Genomic DNA, 25,634 nt, shown 5'->3' on the forward strand with positions numbered 1-25,634 from the left:
TCCTCTCATTAACAGGAATTCTAAACTTTGTTTAAAGAACAAACTTTTGATTTACAAACAAATTTTTTGACCAGCAATGCTTTATGCTGTACCGATCTGGTCAAGTTGCTGTTCAACAAGGAAGAAAACGCTCCGAAGGATTTAGAATAAAATTCTGAAAATGATTTTGAAGCGTCCTCCTTGGTTTGGTACACTCGAACTACATAGACTTACTGGTGTTGAACCATTAGAAACTATGTCAAATAAAATTATTAACAATTTTCGACAAAAATCGTTGCAATCCTCAATTGCTACGATAAGCTCTCTTTAAGCCAATAAGTTAGCAATTAAGTTAGTTATAAGTTTACTTCCCCCTTTCTGACAAGTAGTTTTAAATCCCTACGAATGATAAGTCCTAATTGCGAAAGCAAACAAATCCTAACAATAAAAATTACTAATTTCTAACAGTGTTGAGAAGTCACAATTTGTGATTGGACACACATACTCATTACTTACTAATATTTATCATAAATATATAAGCTACTAACAAATCCCCCCCTTAAAAACAATAAAAAAAAGCAAACATGATTAAAACTTGTTATAAGTGAAGTTTTCTTTACGGGGATTGCAAAATTCACCAGTTGTTTCTAGGGGCCGTCCATATTTCACGAGGACAACTTATGGGGGAATAGAGGGTACGCGAATATCCACGCTTGTCAACAGAAGAAAGGGGAGTCATTCTATTTGTGGTCACTTCGTTTTTTTTTTCAGGAAGATACTTTCAATATGTTGAGAACCTTGAAAGAATTTCGGGTGAAACAAGATATTTTTTTGTTTTCTTATGTAAGCAAAGGTGCTTTTAAGTCTTTTAGGCTAGTTTGAAATCATTATTATGAACTCTTTGAGGAATTTGACCTAAACTATGAGCTTAATTTATTTATTTTTTTATTTATCAACATACATCCATAAAACAAAATTTGGCTAAATTTGGAATCTATTTCTGTTTTGCCTTTTTCTTTTATTTGGCAGAATTCTTCAAGCATTAGGCTGAATTTGAATCATTTTCACTTTGGCCTATTTGCCTTATTGGAATTAACTACTTTAAAGTTTGAACGAAATTAGAGTTCATTTTCATTTTCGGTTTCAACTAATTTCCTTTTGTGGACTAAATTTAGAACTTTGTGTTTGTTTAAAAAAATGTTTAAACGGGTTCGAGGAAAATCTGTAATTCTTTTCATTTTCTAAATTTCTTGCTTTCTATGCGAGCAAAATCAACTCAATGACCTGGAAATATGAAAAATTAAATCGACCATTTTTGATTCAGGGTGGCGACTTAATTTCCAAAATTAAATTTCCTGATATTCCCTGATTCTCCCTGATGTTCCAAATTTTTTTCCCTGACTATTCAAATTTATTTTAAACTGATTTAAGTTACGACTATCATAGGTTTTTTCACCTTAATCACAACACTAAAACGCTTTTGCTAACTTTAATCTTGAACAAAAATATATTTTTGTTGAGAAACACGTCCAGTTTGATAAAATTGAAAATTAAAATTGCATTGGTCGACAAAAGTGAAAAAAGTTGTCCCATAGCTCAAAAAAGTACCCTATAAATTTTAGCTTTTTAACCATTCCTATTCATTTGGGTGCTCCTGGTAAACGCAGAAGTGCGTCAAACGGTCGCAGGGTAATTACTCGCTGTGTTCGTCGTTTTTACGTTAACTTACGGGAAGTCTTTGAAGACTTGAAGCATTTCTGAAACGTCTAGGGGCACTAACTTTTTGAGGGGCAATTAACTATTTTGAGACACACCTATTTTGACAAGAAAATCACCCACATTTGGAATTCTGGTTGGATCAGTTGAATAATTATTTTAAAATCTTGACCGTAAAAATTATAAAATAAGAAATTAACAATTTCGCAATCAAACCTTTATTCTGAACCCTGTCGAATGCTTTTTCTGAGTATAGAAGAGCAGCTCCACGTGAATAACCTTCGAATTTATTAGCTCGTATCATCATAAATTGATTGGTCGACAACTTGAAACCTCAGCTGGATCCTTATACGGCTTTAAAATTGGAGTATTTTTGGCATTGGCATTTGGCACTGTCTGCTTAATGAATTTATGTGTTAACGGGTAAAAGCTGTTGTTAAAAATAGAAATTTAGATCGAAAGATCAACGTGTGACTTCGTCTTTAATTGGACTCACTATATTCCGAGTTATGAACACATTCAAATTATTGAGTAAGTCTTTGAGTCTTCTGTCAATTGGTTGCAAGAAAGTAGAAAAGAAACTGGAAAAAAATCTCGTCTAACCACTGGTTTTTACGAAAAAAATGTAGTAATAAACGCATAAAATGCGCGCACTACTAAATGAATTGTTAGTACTTATTTGGATACTTTTCGAAAAATTTAAAGTAAATTTTTCTTGATATTTTGGTCACTGAAGTTACTACTGTTGCATTGTCTAACCGTTACGAGCCCTGTACAAGGTATCATCAATTCCTTCCAACTCATTCTCAGAAAGTGTTACTGTACAACAGTACTGTTCACCGCGGGAATTCAACTGAAATTTGAACTGTGATTGCAGTTTAACAAATATACTTGAAATTTTTGGAACTCAGATCAGATCTTAAAGTTTGTGCAAATTGTGCATGTGGTTGCTGAGTAAGGAGAGTTTAAAGGTCATTTATCGAGGAAAAACCCTATCACTCCGCGGGAATAGGGTTAAATAAAGCCTATGATAAAATGGATAGGTTCTTCTTGAACTTTACTTTTCAGGAAAATTCTTCTACCAAGAACAAATACTTAGTTTGCTGAACCAAGCACGAGTACATAGTTTCAGTCAATTAAAAAATGATCGATTATTTTTTGCATATTTTGAACTCATTTGGCATTGATTGGTACTTTCGTTTTCGCGTCGGAAAAAGCAAATTAAGTAACCTAATTATTATTGAGTGTTGTTGTAGGGTTACTGGTGAGCGTCCACATCGAATGCTCTGAAATAAATTCAATTCAGTACTTTGTAAAAAAATCCCAAGCCAACGAAATTTTCACTGATGACTTTTCAAATTCCCTGATATTCCCTGATTTCCCTGATCGAAAAATTAAATCCCTGATATTCCCTGATTCTCCCGGTAGTCGCCACCCTGACTGATTTGAATGAAACTTTCCACATTTATTTCTCTTAGCAAACAGAGCATTTTACACAGATATAGAGATTTTTAAGACCCATGAGTTATTTTCTAAAAGGGCGCATGCGTTTTGGTATAAGTCATTGTAGCTCAGAAACATTTGGTTGCATAGAAAACTGTCTGAGAATAAGTTGTAGGGCATTAATAATGCCCCATTAAAAATTATACACTGCGTAAATTCTTTATTTCCTTTTTGTTTTTTGTTTTTGTTTTGCTAGAAGTCATTTAGAGTAGATTCTGCTGTTGTTGTTTCAGTACTTCTATTGGATTTTTCTAGACTTTGAATGCGTTTCGGCGTATGTGGATTTCTTTGCTGATTTTAAGGGAAGTTATTACTTTGCATCAATCTGTACTGCCGCTATTCGCATATCAGTCCTATGTAAAATTTAGATGTTTTTTAGTTTTTTTTTGTGTGGGAATGGGTCCATTTTGGCATGCTCTTTAAGAATAGCCATTAAAATAGCAAGGTTTGATTCCCACAACCTCGATTTTAATAGCTATTCTTGAAGAGCACGCCAAAAAGGACCCATTCCCTCTGAAAACAAGAAAACATAAATTTTACATAGGACTGTTATGCGAATAGCGGTAGTACATATATGAGATCAACATTTTCGCTCTTTTTTTAGCAAAAATTCCCAGAAATATTAGAAATTATTTTCTTTTTTAGTCTCTTCCAATTTTGGAACCATTTTCAGCAAAATTTAGAATCTATTTCTTCTTTTAACTTTCCTTATCTTCTGGTACGTTTCTATGTCCTTTTGGGCTGAATTTTTCTGGGATTCTTTTTATTTATGGCGTATCTGGTCTAGGTGTTTTTAATCTGAATCTGGCATAATTTTTGTTATTCTTTTGATGACTTTTCTACGTTTGACAGATTTTAATCAACCATAACAAACGGTCAAGAGCATTATGTTTTCAAAGCATAACAAAATTCAGGTACTCGTATAATAAACCTTCACCCAATCTTAACAAAAGCTACCCATTTATTTAAAAAAAAAAAACATTTCATTTTATTTTCCCAATTTCAAATAATTAAAATAATTGGTATGTTGCGAAATCGAACTACTATAGTAAATATAACAAAAGATATGGATTTATTTGTAATCGTGCCGATTAATTGATATTGCAAATATGAATAGGTCAAACAAAAGTAGTTTTTGCATAATAATTGCCGCTTCCGCAGGACGCATCACAGTTCAAGCGATCATCTACCAAAGCATCATCAGTCTACAACGAGAGAACAACTCGGTTGGAAATGGATGACGGAAAAAGATACGCCTGAAAGTGCAAGAATAAAATATGCTCCCCTTGTGAACGACCTCGATGAACGGCATGAATGCTACACTCACTCGTACCTGCAAAACAACCAACATTACTCAACAACACATAAGCAATCGGAAAAATGTGCCCGTTCTGGCAAACTTGCTTAGAAGCAACAAGAAAGAAAAAAGCATCACACGGCTGTTCTCCGACGAGACGCTTTTACCCAGTAGACAGCGTTGGAAAAACCATTCCCCGAAGAAGCGCCGCATTCACTGTGCGCGGACATCTGAGCAAATTCAACGGCACTGCCAACAAAAACCCAGGAGACACATCGCGAAGCATACCGCACAGGGCTGCCACCATCTAGCAACAAAACTTCTCTTCGAGTCTTCTAACTAAAACTGTAGACCATTGCCAACTGTATATGGTCAGCTCTTTCGGTGTACACTAAAAACATGTCTACTATAAGTATATGAAGGCATTTTAATGACTTGACACCACGGCTCTCTGCTAGGTATATAAGGGCAATGAATTGCGATACACTATGGCCGTCGAAGAGCTTACCCATACAGGCGAGTAGGTAATGGAGAAGCAAAGAATAATCGGAGCCAAGTTTCAAGAAAATGTTCGAAAAGAAAAATGAAAAGCAATTACATAACAAGAGCTGGAAAAGCGCTTTTCCAGCGCATTGCAAGTTGAAATCAACCTGAAATGTACGAAAATAAATCTCCGTAAACTTTTTGTTTTTGTTTTCTTTCACACTGATAACACGATTCTTCAAGTAAAACACCTAAATCCTATTTAAAGGGAAAGGGACGAAAGGATTTATTTATATAATGCATAATTGCACCGCGTTTTCCGGCGAAAAGCCGTACCATCGATCATTGCTTTCCATTTCGCTCATCGTTTTCCGGGCAAATGGATAACAGTTATTTCGGTTTTCTACTCTTATATTGTTTTCTAGCTTTGACTATAAAGTTTTACATACCGATATATAACGCTTGAAGGTGCGCTAGCTGGCCACTGTTGCTGCCGCTTTTGCTTTTGGTCTGAAACACTCTCTCACCCTACAAACCACCGCGATGCGATCGTGTCTCACTCTCCCGGACTCGTACTCGCGGCTTATATACATGCAAACAACGCACGGCACATGTATATAAGAAAATATCTCATCGCCGTCAGCACGAACTCCGAGTGGCGAGTTTTCGAAAGTAAAGATGAACAAACGAGTAGAATAAAAAATAGTACCGCGTATCCGATTTGTTCGAACCGAAACTCGTAGTAGAAAATTCCGTCCAACAAAACAGAAACGAAAATCGCTTGGATAATTCAACTGAGTTGCTAAGCTGCAGAGAGCGATCTCTACACCAACAGAACGCTCATTTAACACTACGCTAATGTTCCGAACAAAATTTGTATTAAATGACGTTTTCACATTTTCCACCCCTGTGTTGGTGCGTGTTTTGCGGGAGAGCGAGAGCAAAACGAGAGAGTGGCCGTGTACGGATACGGCCGACAGGGTACTGATACCAGTGGAAATCGCGTGTAGTACGAAGCTTCGCGATACAATTTCACGACTGTATTCGGGTGTTGATTTCCATTTGGCACAGCCACAAATGCCCAAGATGCGTTTAGCGGACGGAGCAAGCGATGTTTCAGTATGTCAAGGATACGGGAGAAACAGAAGGATGTAGAAATGTCCCGACACTATGTACTTCAAAAGCCTGTCCTGGCAATGAAGTTGGGAATTTTCCATGTATCAAAGATGCATGCATTAGCGTGGTGTTAAGAATATCTATCATGTGACGGGGATATAAAGGGAGGATTAATCACATGTTTACTAACATATAAAGAGCTATAACAAAAAAGTAATAGCACTAAAAAATGCTACTAGTCTGCTTTAAAAATAAACATAACTGAGATGGTCGGATTCGATTATCCGGAGGCTTGACCATGCATAGAAAATGGTTCGATTATCTGGAGTAATCGTTTTTTCCAATTTCGGATTTTGTTTACATTTGTTACCTTTTTTTTTGTCGATTCTTTTTAGAAATGCCGAATTTCATGCAGTGTTCTGCGCTATATGCGACGTAGGTAAGCATATAAAATCGGCTCGATTATCCGGAGTAAAATATTCTTCTAAAACTCCGCACAATCGAGTCCGACCTATACTGCCGCGCATAGCAAGTCAGTCCCATTTGCATTTTCAGTAAAATTGAGTTATTACGCGTATGGTAGCTAACAATGCATAGTTTCGTAACAATGGATGAGCTCAACAACTTTGTTCTGAAAAACTGCAGGCAAACATCCAAACATATTGTCCCATCGCGTAAATAGCAATGTTATAAAATCACATAAAAACGCGTTTTTCTCGGCTTGCTGAAAATGCAGGTGGGACTGACATGCTATGCGCGGCAGTATAATGGAAACAAATGTAAAACTGTAATTATCAAAAAAAAAAACTATAAGCAATACTACATCAAATGAGAAATCGAGGAAGACGTATTAACTAAGAATTGGAATGTTAAGAACATTTTTATGACCTTCATGATTTGAAATTTTTCAACCGGAGTCTTTGATAGAACAGATATACTCTTCCGATTTTTCACAATTTCCTGCGACATTGCGAAAATAATCAGGGTATTCATACAACACTTGTACATACGAATTCCAAGCCGTTAAACACTCAGCTCCATTAAAGTATAATGTAAGATACACAGTTTACGAACATCACGTGAAATATTTTTACACGTGATACAATTGAAGCTATGTGTGGAACGTAACGTTTTTGAGAAGTAAAAAATATATCACGAGTTTGGCATGTACTGAAAACATATAATAGTTTTAGTAACTATAGTAACATCAAAAACAGTACTGTTTCCATGTCCAAGAAAAATTGTATGTGCCTATTAATTTAACTTTGGATAGTTACTGCGTCCACTTATCAAAATAAACTAACTTGTCGTGTTTTTTTTTTGTCAAGCGTCTATTAGTGTTCATAAAAGTATTGCCGAATGATGGAAATATTGAATTTAATTTGAAGTCAAAAAATGTGTATCATGTCAAATGATACCATTTGGCATCATTGGGTTGATTCGGGATAAACTTTGGGTTATGTAATGAAGATCGACAGTTTAGCGAATATTTCTAGTTAAAAAAGAAATATAATATGTCTGTAAGAAAAAAAAAACAATACAAAAAAGACCGGTTCTAAAGGATTGGAATGCATCTGAAGACAAAAATAATTGTCTCGATAAATTTCATTCCTTTTTTTGTTTTGTTTTGCACTGCTCTGCTGTCATTGGATGGTTTATTATTAGTTGGTCATAATTAGTATTTTTTCAAATTTTGTTTGTTGACAAATTTGAAGGAAATAGTTGTTAATCCGACATGCTCTATTTTATTCTCGGTTTTTGCAGACACATTTTCGTTTAAATTTATCATAAAACTCGACCTAGGTGTATTTTAACAGTCATTTTATAAAATGCATGTTAATCTTGATATTAAAAATTCTGCAAGTTTTTACCTCCCAATAAACACATACATAACATAACAACTCAACACATAAACATATTAAATGGTTAGAGAGCAAAATGTACATTGCATTGTGCAATATGTAAAATGAATATTTGCTTGGTTTTCAAGTTTAAAAAAATAGTTTTAAATACTCTATAAATTTATAATTTAAATAGTTTATGAAACTAAAAGTGCAACGGAGAACATTTCAAATCAAGCCCTTGGATAATGGACACTTGTTTTTTCAGTAGACTCCGTAAACTTCGGTATATAATCGAATAATCGAGGGCACAAAGTTATGCAACATAAAATAATGACAGATTTTTTTTTTTCAAACTTCCCATGTTAACATAGAACTCGTACGAATTCATATATATTACATCTCATTTTTGTTTATTACAAACTATTTTGCAAAATTGTTAATCGTTTCCATACATTAGCAAAACAATCTGCAAAACACTATCAACACCATACTCCGAGGCTACTAAACGCACCGCCGAACAGAACGGATGGCGGATCCTCTCGTAACGTAATGGAAAGTGGAGAGTATCACATTGTGTATTCCGTTTCCGTGTTTTTCTCTTTGTTCTCTTACTGTTTTACACAAATCCACACGACAAGATGTTTAGTTCGGGCCAAGGAAAAGATAAATTTCTCCCTGTCCTTCGCTAGCTAGCACTCAGATAAATTCTTTTGGAAGGAATACTCGTATAACCACGAGAAAATCTGATTTACTAAGCAACTCGTTGGTTTCATTCCGTTCGAGCTATGTATATTTTCTCACATAGTATGCGTCTTTGGAAACCAGTTTTATTTATAACGAATGCTGAACTACAAATAATACAAAAAGCTCCCTCTCGGTATGGCGTTCTTGCCACAATCCAGCAGAACAATCAGCAGAGCGTTCGGGAGCAGCTGAAGCTGCAAGCATGAATAACTGGAAGTTTTTTACTCTGTTGCTTGCGTGCGTCTACGCGTCGTACAGAGACTCGCAATGATTAGCAGTCCTACGGCATACAGGAAGGCAGCAGATTATTAACATTCCACTCGAAAGCTCTCGGCTCTACGCTGCCAGCGCAAGACGCGGGAAGCGCTTGAGAAACTGAGCCGACATAGGCACAGGGTAGTAAATACTTTCGCGCGTGATACCGCTTACTGGTGGCCCATAATAGAGCTACTTAGAACGTGTTAAAATTCGAGCTGCACGATTTTCATTAATTGTACGAGCGATATGGAGGGTGCTGGTTTTTACGATCAATAAGTTATTTAATTAATAAGTACATTTTTCTCGGATTGTTGAGATAAACTAATTTAATTAGAGAAACGTAAAATTGCTGTGCTTTTTTGCAAAACTTTATTGCCTAGAGAGGCATCTCAGTTCTTTTTACGCAGTGTGCTTGTTAATAGATTGGTTGAATAACCGGTAAAAGGTTGAAAGAATCCCGAACATTTTTCCGATTGACGTTTTTGCAGTCACAACTTTGAAACAATACCCTCGTCACGATAACGATCTTTTGCAGTGTAATATTTTTATCATCGATATACTTGATCCGTTTTATAATTATGCAGATGTCTGTTCCATCTTGTTGCCTAATTGGTTGGTGAACAAACTGTGGATATGTATATTCAAACATGACAAGGGTTCTAGTAAGATTACAAACAAAAAAATTTGATTCGGGATTATGTCAAGCAGAAGAAGAAAAAAATAACTAGACTAGGTAATCAATAACATATTAATGTGGCAAAATTCAACAGAACGTTGAATGATTTTATTTTGTATACTGGTATTTCTACATCATTTCCTATCGCATTATACAATATAACTGTTATTTCAATCATCGACGCCCGAGGAGGCGAGTTCACCTATTACCCATTGACTAACGGTGGCAGTAATTTCCCCCTTGTACTGGAAAACGTAATCAAAAGATTTTGCGCATCAGAAAATTTTCCCGTGGTGGCTGTTGGCCGGGATTAAACGCAAACCGGATGATGTGAGGGGTATTTTAACCTCGCAGTTACTGACACCGGTTTTATATATAATAAAATACTAGGCATTTATTTTTCGGATAAAAGCTTTTTAAAAATTCAGAAGCTACACTGTAACGGCAATGCTGGCTCGGTCAGTTCAAGGAATCGGGTCTTAGCAGAATTACTCAAATAAATGGTGTGCGAAATTTCGCGAAGTCTCCAGTTTCTCGAAATTTCATGGAATTTATCGAAATTGTGCTCACGTTTGCTCAATAAATAGTAATAACTCACATTTTTTGAACCAGTTTTAAGCTGTCTTAAACACTAAACTAGGTCATGAGTTGCTTAAAAAGTTTTTTAAGGCTATATGAAACTTTGAAGAATCTGGTGATTACGACTTTTATTTTTACTTTGCCTTAAGTAAACTCTAAATATATGAAAACCTCCTTTTCAACATAAATCAACGAAAAACTTTGCCTAAAATTTAAAAATTTTAGTTATTTTATGAAGAATTTCAAGAAAAAATCCGCTCAGTTTCGGAAACATTGAAACTTCGCGTAGCCTTACAGACAAGTATGCCAAAGTAGTTGAAAGGTTGAAATTTTGATTATTACATCAAGTAAAGATTAACAAATTTCAATTTGAACGTTTTCAAAAATTACACGCCTGAAATTTGCTGCCGGGTCTCGGTAATTTATTGCCGAGACCCGGCACCACTGAGTTTTCTGTTAAAAAAACGACAGCTGTCATATTTTTTCATAAATCTCAGTTCAACCTAACTGAAATTTCGGCACAAAATATTACCAAGCTATCATTACCGATATTTCGGATATTTTGTGCAGAAATTTCAGTAAGGTGAACCAAGATTTACAAAAAATGTGTCAACTGTCATTTTTTTTAAACCGAACACTCAGTGGTGCCATTTTCGGCAATAAACTACCGAGACCCGGCAGTAAATTTTTCATGTGTATTACATATTTTCTCAACTTAATTATTACATGATACGTTAATTGACTAAATGAATATTAAATGAACTCATGATACGTCATATGCTCAAATCTCAATTGAAGGAGACTTTAATAACCAGCAGAAACGTAACACCGTAAACGTAAATTATGATAGAATTGGTAAACGGTTCGAATGTTGGCAAAAAAATCATACTAAGTATACAAATCTCTTCAATCGAAACTAAAAGAATCGAAATCGTTCACAAAAAATCGAGTCGGTTGGTTGAATCTTATTTTCCAATCTTCATTTTCCAAATTACCAAATTAAACATCATCCATCTCATGACGCCGACTAAATGCAACACTAGAGAGATAGCTAAAATAAGAGTTACTTGACGAATTGTCTTGCCAACAAAAATTCCGAGATAATTTCAGTCCGGATAACCGAATTTTGCGGATAATCGAACCGAATTTTTGTTAAATTTTTTATATTTTTTCTGATCGAGATTGTTGTTGAAAAACTAACTAATGACTTATTTCTGTTGACAGTGACTACTAACAAAAGCATAACTTTCTCTTAAGAAAAAAACATGGAGAGCGAGAAAATGCGACGTCGATGTTAGACTTTCGTTCTTTTGTTGCGTCCCTTAAAGATGGAGGTCTTTATCTTTCTTCAAGGATAATACTGCATTACCTTCACAAGTTAACTTTAAATATGTTTTGTTTGTAAAAATTTTAAAAAAAGTTGCTTTATTCAGAAATTTTTCACAGGTGCATACTGCAAAATAAATTCACGTCAGTTCCTTAGTATTTTATTTTATTTTGACCAAAAGTAGCGCAAGTGACTTGAAAATACTATTGTATTTTTTTTTCAAAATACTATTGAAGACTATTTGTATGAAAAATTGGCAGAATCATCGTCTTATTAACATGTGAAATCAATTTGAGTTTTGAAAAAAAAATAAGGCAAATTAACTAGTATGAGCCGTGTTACCATGAAATCATTTGATTTTTTCGAGTTAACGTTGTAAGTTTCATAGTACACCCACAGACAAACAGACGTGCCTTTTCGAACAAAAATCCTGAAAAATCTGCGTCCTTATTCGAAACGTTACACTCATGCGCCACCATGTGAGATTATTGCCTACCAACTCATTTGCGTAAAACGGTTTTTGTCTTTGATAATTGGTGCGCACGCTTGCTTAAATAAACACAAGCGGCATTACTGATGGCTTTTGTCTTTGGTAATGAATGTGCACGCCTGCTTATAGCGATACTAGCGGCATTATTGCCGACTAAGCAAAATTTCAAAATTATCGTTATTTTTCTGGTCGTTGAAATCGTCATCGAGTGGCACGTCTGTTTGTCTGTGGTACACCATTAATAAATGCCAGTCTTGTTTGTACCGGAAGTACATTACAAAACTAGAACAGAACATTACAACATTTGCATAAAGTGTTAGTTTACCTTTACATATGCATGTATATACATTACTTTTGAAAGATAATATTACGGCATTGAACAGCCAACTCTCCAATGTTCACCGAAAAAGTGTAAGGAAGGTATTTTAGTAAAACAGTTGAAAAAGTAAAAAGAAAGGCCGTGAGAAATTGATGCGAAGGAAAAACAGCGTTCTTGAATGCAATTTTTCCAGAAATCACTACAGAAAAACGCACTTTTTGGGAAGCATTGCCAATCAAGAAAACTACGGGATAAATAAGCTTCAAAACAGACATTTTTTATTTTTCAACATGCAATAACAATCTTAACAAAACAATAATAAATTTTGGCTGCATCATTCAGAAAGTAAACATTTATAAATAAATAACATCAATATGGGCCTGTTATGCTTTTATTTTCCATATAAAATAACGAAACACCACTGCATTGCGGAGTGGGTAAAATAGCTAAATAGCTTCCAAAAAGTGTTGAAGCACAATTAGGCAATAGGTACATCTCATTCAGTTTGAAGACTTTGAAGTCTGTCATAAGGCGCACTTGGTTGTCGACTGCGTTCGAAAGGCATGTTCTGCTTCCTGCGTTATCTTGAGGATGTCAATGCTAAACAAAGAGGACACATCGAGTAAATTTGTTTGGAATAGTCTAATAATGATAACTGAACTCGAAACCTTGATATGGTTCGAAGTAGTTGAAAATAGGATTTGATGGAATACCATAAATTTTCGCATTTTTTTCTGCCACATCCTGTACAGTGTAAAACACTGCATGGAATTCAGCATTTTTAGATAGAATCGACAAAAAGACAAACGTCACATACAAAATTGTAATTTTAATTTAACAATAAAAAATCAAAAAATCTCATTTAAACCTTCGTGTTTTCACTAACTTGTGGTAAATACATTGAAATTTATTAAAGTGTTGAAGATATATTTCCGTCCTTGCACAACCTGTTTAATCAAAACTCACAAAATGATATGCTCATCCGATTACCACTATTATTTTTACTCTCTTATTATAGGCCAATGCTCCTAGTATTATGAGCCAGACGAACATTTGTTTTGTTTCAAAGAGACATTATTTTAAAGAGTAATTCTGACAGTCAGGTTAACAGGGATCCAGTATTAAGAGCCAGACAATTTTGTTAAAGATTGGTAGGTACATTCTTTTCGAGAATTATTCCGACAGGTTAACATCGGAAGGAAGGCTAGGATATAATGAAGACATTGGTGCTCATTATGGGAGTCACTTCACGGTGAAATCAGAGTGAAGTGAATGAAGTCCTAATACGGGACTCACGTAAGTAAGAAAAACGTCGCAAGGTGACATCTGCCGTGAAATTTGGGTTATTATGAGTGTCATATAAGTGAAGTGGAAACGGAAAAAGCGACGTTTCGCGTGGAATTATTTCACGACCAGTTTGAACGGTGAAATGATTTCACGAAGATAGGAAAGTTTAAAAATCGATTGATTTGTGATCTAGCGGTGATATATATGGGATTTATTTTCCAGTAACAAGGCGAATCTTTTTTTTTCTTGAAAAAAATCGGCTTTCTGGAACTTACAAATTTTCGAGCTGCGGCCAATGGAACGTAAGGGAAAAATTGACCTTCGAATTTCGTTTAGCGGTAGGGCTCAAAAGTTTCCTCTTGTAGAAAGTGTCCTCATACGAAATTTCAGCTCAATCGACTTCCCGGGACTTAGAAATTTTTGAGCTGGAAAACTCCCAGATTTCACTTGTCCTATTCTCAATTTCACTTCACTGGCAATCTCACTTCACGGAGGTGAATTTTGTCACCTCACTTGAGGTGGAATCAGGAATAGGTCTAAAAAAGTGAAGTGAGCGTGAGAGTGAAATATGTTTCACCGTGAAGTGACTCCCGTAATGAGCACAATTGAATCAATATCGATAGTACATTATTATGATATTTCGCTCAGGCTTTCTTTTAAAGCTTTCGTTTTTCTAATGCTTTGAATATTCATATGTTTTGACAATAGAGAAAACAGCACTTGAAGATATTTTTCTTGTTTTAGGTATTTCACCTGTTTGGGGTGGGTTATTCTTATTTTTTCGACGTAAGGTAATGAAATAGACCTTTATCATAACCCAAGAAGCAAAATTTGTTTCGGTTATGAGCTTTGTGCATCACAGCAACAAATTCTTATGCGAAATTAAGTTGCAGTTACATCTCAGTTTCTTATACAATGACAAAAAAAGCGCAGGAGGTGGAGCTAATTGCAACATTTTCGTTGTTTCAACACAGGTTTCAAGAATGAAAACGCAATGTGTATGCATGGAATTTGATTACAACATGGTAAATGCTGCATGGTAAAATTTCAGCTACGAAGATAACTAGGGCGCAATAGAAACTTCATGGCGTTGTGGTAAGATTGTAAAATGGCAAATGGTCAGAATGGAAAGAGATTGTCTGTATAGCGATTAATCTTTGATTACTTCCAGAAATTTGCGGATTCAACTCCAGTTATCAATTTTTATTCAATTTTGTCGTTTGTACTATTTACGTCATTTGCTATAGAAACACTTGCAAGTTCATGGCTCAGTTTTGCGATCAGCGTGATAATGAAATTCAAAGCAATTTATCACATTTCGTTTTAGAGACCCACACTTTTTGGACGACTTCTAGTCCAAGTACCCAAAAGTTACAACGCAGTAAATAACCTCATCTCAAAAACAAATATAAGGCGAACGATCGAGCAAAAGTTGCTGTTACATGGCTTTAGAACATGACAGCAACTTTTAAAAGAATTTTTGTGTGTTTTTTGTATCACGTTGGCAACCTATATGCTCCACCCACTAGATCTATTCAGTGAAGGTTAGGTTTTCAAATGCCGTTTACACGTTTCAACAACAAATCCAACCACGTGAATGACGTTGTTGGTGTAAAGTTTTTTTAAGCAGCGATGCAACTTTAGTTGTTGTTTGTTTCTTTCATCGTAGTAACAAAAAATGTTTCTTAAAACCTCAGAATTTCATTAGTGCAACAAATGATCACAATCTTTTTTTTTATTATGTTTCAACTGTTGCTTGGGAATCTCTTCATCAAAGAATTGCCCTTTTCGTTACATTGAAAAATAAGGAAGAGACTGGTATGCGATTAGTTAGACCATCTAGTAGCAAAATAATCGTATACCAGTCTAACTTTCAACCGCTCGGTGTAGGAGTAGTCATATTTTTCTCAAGTGTTTTGAATATGGGCGGACGATTATGGCCGCAGACAGCTTCTATGCTGCATGGAGAATGGCGGAGACGTCCACCCATTCCTTACCCCGAAGGTCGTCTCAGAAATAGCAAAATATAAGGTTGAAGTCTTGGATATGCTACTGAATAATTTCCTCTCTTAAGTCTTCAGTGTTTCGCATTTAACATATTGGAAAAGTGGTATTGAGAAAGGGAAGCTTCCAATTTCATTACAACAGTGACTTGACGGAAGACGACGACGATGAAAAGAGATGCAAGCTGTTTTTAGCTAAGCAACTAAAAACGATTTCTTCTGAGATCTGACAATTTCAACTTGAATGATCATTTCAAGTGAGCAGATTATCCTCAGAAAATTAACCCCTTACAGGAAGCAGCATTGCTCAAGGCTTATTCCTCTGATTGACAACAATTTTCGGGAACGAAGTTTCAAAAAAAGTTGCAATTTCAGTGTCTACTTAAAATTTACTTTTGTGTGGAATTTATTTGAAACAACCTTGCATTTATTAACCCTCAAGTGCCCAGTGCCGCCTTTAGACGGTCTTTGGTTGAACCTCTAAGAAGCTTTAATAAGAACTTAAAAAATGTTCATAAAGCTTCATAGTGATTTTTTCGAAGTCCGTCAAAAATTAATTTGGGCAATAGAGGGTTAATTATTAGATGATTTTTTAACAGTAAAAAGCTTGTAAAACAGCACCAAATATTTGTTGTATGAATTGAAGAAAATATATGGCCATACTCAGAAAAAACATTTGGTGTGATATGCGATTATTTTTAAGATGGGACACACATGACCTCACATTTTTTTCTGATTTTTCAAATGAAGCATACTTTTTTGTCTCGTTAATCGCTAGTAAAGCAAGAAATAGATGTAATCTGATAGTTAACTCGAAAACGATGCAAATCCATATGGGATTGGTATGCGATTATAGGCAGTAAAGTTCCGTCGAAAAGAGCACAGTAGCCCAAGATGGAAGGCAAGAGTACGATTCCCGATACCCACCTGTCTTTTCGGGTTGGAAATTCCATCGGCATCAGCCGCAGGAGAAGGGTTAATGATACGAGATGCCTCATTTTTAATAATTTCGCAGGACAATCAAATACTCAATTCTAACAGATCACTAAAATATTCTACTGGAATCATAAAAAAACCCCTATTTTCTTTTACCTTTTGGTTCACTTTCTAGAAAGAATTGAATATTGATTGTTATATTGGCTGATGTTTTTTTTTTCACAATTTATCTAACTATCAATTTATATAAAATACAAGTTTTGTATGTATGTTTTTATGTACAAGAGATGGTCGTGTTTTTTTTTTTTATTCTCGCTTATTTTCCGTCGGTCTATTTCCGCCACTGTTGTGGCCAATTACCGACGCCCAGGGAGGCGACTCCACACCCAGGTCCCTAACTCACGACCCGTTTATTAACGGACCGGCGCCAACGGCTTTACTTCCTCATGCGATGGAAGGCGTGATCCCAGAGATTTTTCGCCTCAGAAAATCTCCCGGTGTCGGCTAGGATTGAATCTAGACCAGTTGGGTTGGTTGTGAGTGGATCACGCCACCTCACAACCATCGACACCTATGTCGGCGGTGGGATTCGAACCCAGGCGTCGAGCGTGGTTGGCGGAGACGTTACCAACCACACTAGGCCCCCGCTCAGATGGTCGTGTTTGAACCGTATTTTTTTCGATTCAAACCCGACCCCGACCCAAGCCCAAATCTTTTATTTTTGAACAAACCCGAACTTGAAAACTTCATTTTTGTAGAACCCGAACACGACCCGAACCAGAGAATTTTTTGTCGATTTTTTATACCAATTTGAGCCTGCCCTGAAGCTTTGCACCTCGTATGGTAAGAACATTTTAGTGATTTTTACAGTTGCATGATATTAGACATCATTATCTTATAACTATGCTTTTTTGATATAGTGGGGTTTCGGGTTTTCAAACCCAAGCTAGACCTGAACCCGACATTTTCAAACCCGAACCCAACCCGAACCTGACGGGTTCCAGCATAACTCTTGAATGCCAGAACAGATTTTTACCGAACTTGGCATACGAGTTCATTTAACCTAGAAGATAGTCATAGACGTATTGGGAAGGGGGACAGACAATCATTAAAGAAGAAGGGGGTTGAAAATTAGGATTGTTCGTACATTATAAGAACTTTTTCAATCCATCACTTTTGGCCCCTAGTCTCGTCTGGACGGCTTATGGGGGTAAATATAAAACCATGTCAAACATTCATGAATCTCCCAAATAGTGGTACCGGTTTCTGTAAATCTGTGGAAATCGACTATATACTGCTATGACATCCAAAGACAAAATATCTATGTTCAACGCCATAATAGGATCCAAGATGGTAATTCCCGGTTTCATGAAAGCTGGTTAAATGAGTATATATTCACATTTCCGATGCAGTCATGACTTAAAAACAAAACAGAAAATTAATATCGTACGCCAATTGAAAATTCAATTCGCGACTTCCTATTTGTACAAGGCTTTATAAAACCATACACGCAAAACTTTTCCTTATTACTTTAGAAGCAATAGCGCAAAATTACCTTTTAGGTAACAGATCCATTACTTAAAAAGCAATAAAATTCTTCCCCAGTCAAGTAACAACACATACTGTCATATATTTAGCACGTGTTATGAGAGTACGGCTATCTAATAATGGTCGTTTCAACCACATGCAACGTTTTTTTCTGTCGAAAAATGCTCCCTCTCCACCTCAAGTCAAAAAAAATCACACACCGTCGCATAAGTTGCACATGTTACAAGTTTTTTCAATCTCCAATTCATCCGGTGGGCGTGTATTAGTTCGCTCGTTGTATGCATACGGAGCAGCGAAAAAATATGACAAGAGCTGCCAAGCGCAAAATTGCCTTTTGGGTAACAAACCTATTACTTTAAAGGCAATAAAATTCTTTCCCAGTCAAGTAACAACACATACTGCCACATATTTAGCACGTGTTACGGGAGTACTACTATCTAATAATGGTCGTTTCAACCACATGCAAGATTTTTTCTGTCGAAAACTGCTCCCTTTCCATCTCAAGCAAAAAAAATCACACACCGTCGCATATGTTGCACATGTTACAAGTTTCTTCAATCTCCAATTCATCCGGTGTGCGTGTATTAGTTCGCATACGGAGTAGAGAACAAATATGGCAAGAGCTGCCAAGCAGCATTTTCCCCGTCATAGAGTATGCAAACGTTGATGATTTCAAAGACTTGAAATGCGTCTTGAAATGACATCACGATCTGTGAACTGCGTTAAAGAAAACCAAAAACATTCGCTTTCCTGCAAGATATCTAAAACACATACTCATTGGTTCATGGAAACTCATTTGCACCTGTTTGAAAATACAATACTCGTGCCTAACCAGACAATATTCGCAACTGCGGCAACTCTGGTCAGACAGTATTACATATTTTCATTTCAAGTTAACATTGGGGGACGAAACGAAAGTGTTTCTAATTGGACATTTGAGGTTGACGGTTGAGATTCTGATTATGTGTGGATGAAGGGAGACAAAAATGAACCTAATCGTTGCATCAATACAAATGCAGCGAGTGAAGTCTTGCTAACCCATGCATTGCGGTGCTTGGCTGTATGTTCTCCTGCAGAAACACATACAAGCGTGTGGCCGTCATAATTTTTATTACTTTTTGTTTGTTACTCTTCGGTATAATGTGCAGTCATAAGACATAATAAGTAATAAAAAATTGCCCTAAAGTAATAAAATGTTCCCCGTTTGCGTTGGGTGTGCCATTTTGTAGTCCTCGATGACAACCGGCAGTTTGCGGGAAGCTCAAGACACCACCTAGAGCCTGGAAATGATGCCTTAGAGGTCGATTTTCCACATCATTTGTACCTGATACTTTAAAAAATGGTTTCTATTCAGAGTGGAACGACATTTTAAGGGTATTCTGAATACATAGAGCTTCTGAAATCCATATGTGAGGAGAGGTAAAAAAGAGTTACAAAAATGAAGTGGGAATGGAGGAGATGGGTAGTTTAGTTGATGGTTGATTGGGAATAGAAAGTGGTGTGAATGAATAGTTGGTAGAGTGACAGGTTGTAATGAAGGAAGGGTAGAAGAGGTGATGTAGTTAGTAGAATAAGAGTAAGAAGAGAGAGAATAAAAAAGAGAGAAAGAGAAAGAAAGAGAGATAAAAAACGGAAATAGAGATAGGAAAAGAGAAAAAATGGAGGGAAAATTAAAGAAAAAAGATCAGAAAGCAGAGAGAAAACTATATGAAGAGAGAGAAAATGTGTTAGGGATTAGGTACAGAAAAAAAAACTAGTTAGTAGAGAGATGAGAAGCTGAAAATAATTTTTTTTTCACATTCATGATTTCCAACACCACAACAACCAAAAAAATGTATACAGGTTGGACTAATAAAATACGGTATGATTTACCTTAGTGTTTTTTTTACTTCGGAAAGTCGAATTTTTCGGATAATCGAATCACAAAAAACCTAAATTAATCCACCTAGCGGTCGGACTCAGCCTCTCTCATTCAAACTTATTATTTGAAAAAATAGATTGATATGAATCCAATAAAGGTAAATTCACTCTTTGGGTTCTATAATATTGATGTTGTAATTGAAGTATAAAATATGAAATTTGACGCAATGTTAGTGCTTAAGAAATAGCGAAATAAAAGAAATGACTCTTAATTCCGAACAATTTAATCACGAGCGATAACGGGAACGTTCAAATAGTACGATACCACATTGAAATCATGTTGAGGCCATATATATTGATAAAAGCAAGTATAGTTTTGAATAGTCTTTGAATTTCTTTTCTTTCCAAAAATTTTGAACCACATATCAAATTTTTATGAAGTTTGTTATTTGTAAGTTTGAGAGATGACTCGTTTGTATGACACTACTTACGTTCAAACAAGTCATGTAATACTTGAGATAATAGACTTTCGTTGTTTTGTCAATTTAATACATAATGGTTGCTAAAGTTCGATTATAATTAAATGAAAAGGGAACGTATAGGGCAGTCAAACTTTGAACCACGTGTTCAATCATATTTCATCTGTTAACCCTTAACTAGTCCGTTCATCTGATATCAATATTGTTCTAATCAGTTGTGTAGTTTCTAAGATAATGAAGTTTCGTGAATTTCACATTTCGGTACACTACAGACGAAGTTACAACCCGATTACAGCAAAATTCAATAGGGTGTTATGAGGCAGCTAGACCTTTCATTTGACACTAATTTTGTGGAAATCGATTCAACCATCTCTGAGAAAAGTGAGTGAGATTATGTAGTCTTCGGAAAATGTTTCTTTTCATAGCTGGATTCCACGTTTTGAAACATAACACACAAAGTAATAATCCGTTTGTCAAAACAAATCAATAGGGTCTTATGGGGCAACAAGAACTTCCATATGAGTGAGATTAAATAGTCTCCAGAACACGTTTCTTTCCATAACTCTGAACCACAAGTTCAATTTTCATAAAATTCAAAACTTAAGGGTAACCCGTTCTTTTTTTTTTTTTATTCTAATTAAATGTAATAAGATAAAGGCCCAATCGCAGAGAACATAACGGGGCCGAACTAAAAAGGGTAACCCGTTCATTTGAAATTAATTTTGTTCAAATCGGTTGTGTAGTTTCTGAGATAATGAAATTTCGTGATTTTCACATTTTGATACATGGTGCCTAAACTAAAAATCCGATTACAATGAAGTTCAATAGGGTGTTATGAGGACACTAGACCTTTCATTTTCAACTAACTTCGTGAAAACCGGTCTAGCCATTTCTGAGAAAAGTAAGTGAGTTTAAGCAGTTTTTGATATATGCTTTGCTTTTATAACATGATTTGACATTTTTATAAATAACGGACAAAGTAACAAACCGATTGCAATGAAATTCAAAAGCAATCTATGGGACAACTAGGCCTTTCATTCAAGACTAGTTTTGTGAAAATCGGTCCAGCCATCTCTGAGAAAAGTGAGTGAGTTTAAACAGCCTCTGGAAAACATTTCTTCACATAACTTTTGAACCACATGTTTAATCTTTATGAAATTTATAAGCTAAGAGTTCTGAAGATAGCCCGTTCATTTGACATTAGTTTTGTTAAAATCGGTTGTGTAGTTTCTGAGATATTTATGTTTCGTGATTTTTACATTTTGATACATAACCTCTAAACCAAAAGTCCGATTACAATGAAATTCAATAGCAACCTTTGGGGTAACTACACCTTTCATTTGCAATTAATTTCACGGAAATCAGTCCAGCCATCTCTGAGAAAAGTGAGTGAGAAAAAAAAGTTGCACATGCACACACACGCACACACACATACACACATACATGCATACATACAGAAAATGCTCAGCTCGTCGAACTAAGTCAAGTGATATACGACATTCGACTCTCTGTAGCACTTTAATACCTTTAGTTTTTTCAGTGATTACTATACCTTTCTAAGAGAAAGGCAAAAATTATTTAAGTTTGTGATCAACGAACATAAAATAAATATTTCTTTTTGTTATTTTACTTGTGCAGAGGCGTTGCCAAAAATTAATTATGAGGAGAAAAGGGGTGAATTTTAAGAAGCAAAAAAAATTAGACATGGATTACTTAAATTTAATTTGGACACTTTCCAAACATGCCGAAAGAGGCATAAATGGTAATAAATATGCCGGAAGGGACAGTAAAGGTGAAATTTTTGTTCTGCGATGACACAAGCATTTCCGTAAAAGGAAAAAGCCTTCGTGTCATATGCAGTCGATTGCAGAAAAGTTTAGATATTTTTTCTTCCTACTTGCAAAAGTGGAAAATCTCTTCCAATGCTTCTAAAACTCATATGATAATTTTTCCGCATAAGCCTAGGGCTTCTTTCCTTAAGCCAAACAATAATCACGTTGTCAAGATGAATGGGGTCATTTTAAGTTAGTCTGACAAGGTTAAGTTCTTGGGACTAATTTACGATAAAAAACTTATTTTCAAAGAGCACATTGAGAGCCAAGTGCATTAAATATACGAGATGTTCGTATCCTCTCATGAACAGGAATTCTAAACTTTGTTTAAAGAACAAACTTTTGATTTACAAACAAATTTTTAGACCAGCAATGCTTTATGCTGTACCGATCTGGTCAAGTTGCTGTTCAACAAGGAAGAAAACGCTCCAAAGGATTCAGAATAAAATTCTGAAAATGATTTTGAAGCGTCCTCCTTGGTTTGGTACACTCGAATTACATAGACTTACTGGTGTTGAACCATTAGAAGCTATGTCAAAAAAAATTATTAACAATTTTCGACAAAAATCGTTGCAATCCTCTATTGCTACGATAAGCTCTCTTTATAGCCAATAAGTTAGCAATTAAGTTAGTTATAAGTTTACTTCCCCCTTTCTGACAAGTCGGTGTAAATCCCTACGAACGATAAGTCCTAATTGCGAAAGCAAACAAATCCTAACAATTAAAATTACAAATTTTTAACAGTGTTGAGAAGTCACCATTTGGACACACATACTCATTACTTACTAATATTTATTATAATACTTAAGCTACTAACAAATCCCCCCTTAAAAAAAGGTGAGATTTCGAATTAAAAATAATAACAAAAAGCAAAAATAGCATTCCGGATAATTGAGTCTGAAATTCCGGATAATCGAGTTCCAATTAATCGAGTATCTGGATAATCGAGTCCGACCTGTAGAAGAAAAATGTATTTCAATACGTGTTAATATATGACAGTGAATCATTTAACATGGACAAATCACGAACATCACAAAATCTTATTGAAAATTATTACTCCTAATTATTTCGTTCAAAAATATTGTTCACCTGAAGTTTCTGCATCTTTCGTACGTATTTGTCAGAGAACTTTGCCAGCGCAGCAATCTTCTTACTGGAAGAATGGTGGTGTAGTTCTTCTTAACAAGAGTAAGAGAGCATCACTCACAATTGCAAGCAATATATAAACATTAAATTTTTAATTATTAAATTGTTTTTTTTTTTCTTTAACGAAACTGATGTGTTTTATTTGCAAAATTGATTGATTTTATCGAATGTTGGTTTAGCTTAGCTCAGGTAGAATTCCCGTAGTTGCACTCCGTGATTGGTCGAATCAACAAAATTGCAAAATGAGTCAGATGTATGGTGTTTGGGACTAGTATTACATTCGCATTGCGCAATTTTAACTGGTTTACTATAATTCGAATGATTTTATCAAAAGGAAGGGTAGAAAATATTCAATAATTTACAACTTTACTTTGAGCGGAATTTCTAAAAATTTCAAAGTTATAGTCTCAATAGGTAATTAGTCAAAAATGACGTTTTTTCTATACTTAAGTTTAGTATGTTTCATTAAAATACACACCGAGGCAAAACATTCCATATCAAAAGTTCATTACATTAACTATCGATCATTATTAATAATTAAGAATCCAGACGAAAAAAAATTAGTTATTGCCGCAATGTTGTATTATCATAGTTCATTATTCATGTGTAATTTGGAATAAACTTATAAAGTTTTTTAAGTATATCAACAAATTTAAGTTATGTTGAGGCCACATATTTTGTTCAAAGTAGTTGATTTTCATCAGTATCTGGATTACGTTTCATTTCATAACTTTGAACCACATACCTATTAAATATCCATGAAATAAATTTCTTTGTTAGTTTGAGAGACAACCTGTTCGTATGACAAAAGTAGTGACAGACAACAGGTTGTCTCTCAAACTCACAGGAATTTTATTTCATATTAATTCATGGTGTGGTTCAATAGTTATAGAATGAAACGTAATCTAAAGACTGTTTGAACAGTTTTGAACAAAATATGTGGCCTCAACATGATTTATATTTGTTGATATACTTAACGTTCTCGGCCAAGCTCGGAAATAAATTGTTCGAAATCAATAACTCACTTAACAAATAATATGACAAATTTCACACATTTTATAAGTTGAATAATTTTTTGTGCGAATTAATTGCAACAATTAATAAAGTTCTAATGAGAAAGGCTTGGTCTCACCGCTATACCGCTAAATATTATACCTAAATATTAAACGTAAATTTTGAGAGAATGAAAATTATAATTCTACTGAATTGAAGAACCAAAAGAATAGAATTTCAAAAACGCAAGTTGGCAGCTATCCAGCTGAATCAAGTGTGGTGAAAAATTTGGTTTGGTATCGGCAATATTTCTTTGCATAGCCATAGCAATATGGCACGAACACAGCAATTTATATCAGTGAGGTCTTCACTTTTACTGCAACATTGGTCGTCTATGGTAATTCGAACAATTTTATGAATGAGCCAAACAGAGCGTACCAAACAATCTCAAAACCTTTTGCTTTTGCCAGGCACGTACCCGAAATTTCTTGTTACGAAGAAGTTCAAGCTTGTCTCAACAATATAGTCTGTAAAATTTGACTACATCCGTTGTTCTTGCCATGGCAACAACAATGGGAGATGGAAAATTCGTGCCATGAGAAGCGTAAGGACAGATAGAAAACTCAATCCCTTCATCAATCATTAATGTTGCTGTAAGCACACCCAGCGTAGTTAATCAATACCGATTTTCCTGATAAAAAAGGCAACGTTTTTTAATCCTTGAAACTTGATGAATGACGGTAGCATATGCTGTTATTTATTATACTGAGTCAAAGCTTCTATAAATACAAAATTTTGCGCATTTCGAAGATATGTATTAGTATAACTATTCTCTCAGTTTATTGAAGGAGCTTAGTTTAGATATTTTCACAGAAATCATTTTAATGTGCACGAAACTATAAGAAGTGATAAAATGCTCGGGAGAAGTGCTACAGCAGCTATATAAGTCGTTACTCGTACAGTAAAATCATGGAGGCGTAGCATCTGACAATCAAATAGAACGATTGCCGGAAGGCGAAACATCGCGAACACCGACTAAACTCGGAACGCAGCTGAAAATCAATTTGTGTTGTTCAAACAACCTTATTTAATCCTCTTACCAGTGAAATAGAACTGTGCGATACCATCAAATAACTCCAGTTTTTCTACCTTTACAAGATATCTGATTTCAGTAGCTGTAAGGAGTTGGATGATTAGTAATCAATGGAAGGGCAATCCA

At 35.2% G+C, this 25,634-nt stretch overlaps 1 protein-coding gene across 3 annotated transcripts in view; it reads right to left on the reverse strand.

Annotated features, from left to right (window-relative positions):
• The window catches only part of LOC129727087 (uncharacterized), a 142,493-nt gene that overhangs the window by 69,215 nt on the left and 47,644 nt on the right, over nt 1–25,634 (reverse strand). The window contains exon 1 of one of the 3 annotated variants that reach the window (XM_055684532.1): nt 5,428–5,839. The exons of 1 other annotated variant lie outside the window; for it this stretch is intronic. The gene's annotated coding sequence lies outside the window, so the exon portion shown is untranslated. Of the gene's footprint in view, nt 1–5,427; nt 5,840–25,634 lie in introns of those variants that run through there. One more of the 3 variants, XM_055684535.1, reaches the window with a different exon arrangement.

Source organism: Wyeomyia smithii, chromosome 3 (genome assembly GCF_029784165.1).
Source record: "Wyeomyia smithii strain HCP4-BCI-WySm-NY-G18 chromosome 3, ASM2978416v1, whole genome shotgun sequence".
NCBI classification, from domain to species: Eukaryota; Metazoa; Arthropoda; class Insecta; order Diptera; family Culicidae; genus Wyeomyia; species Wyeomyia smithii.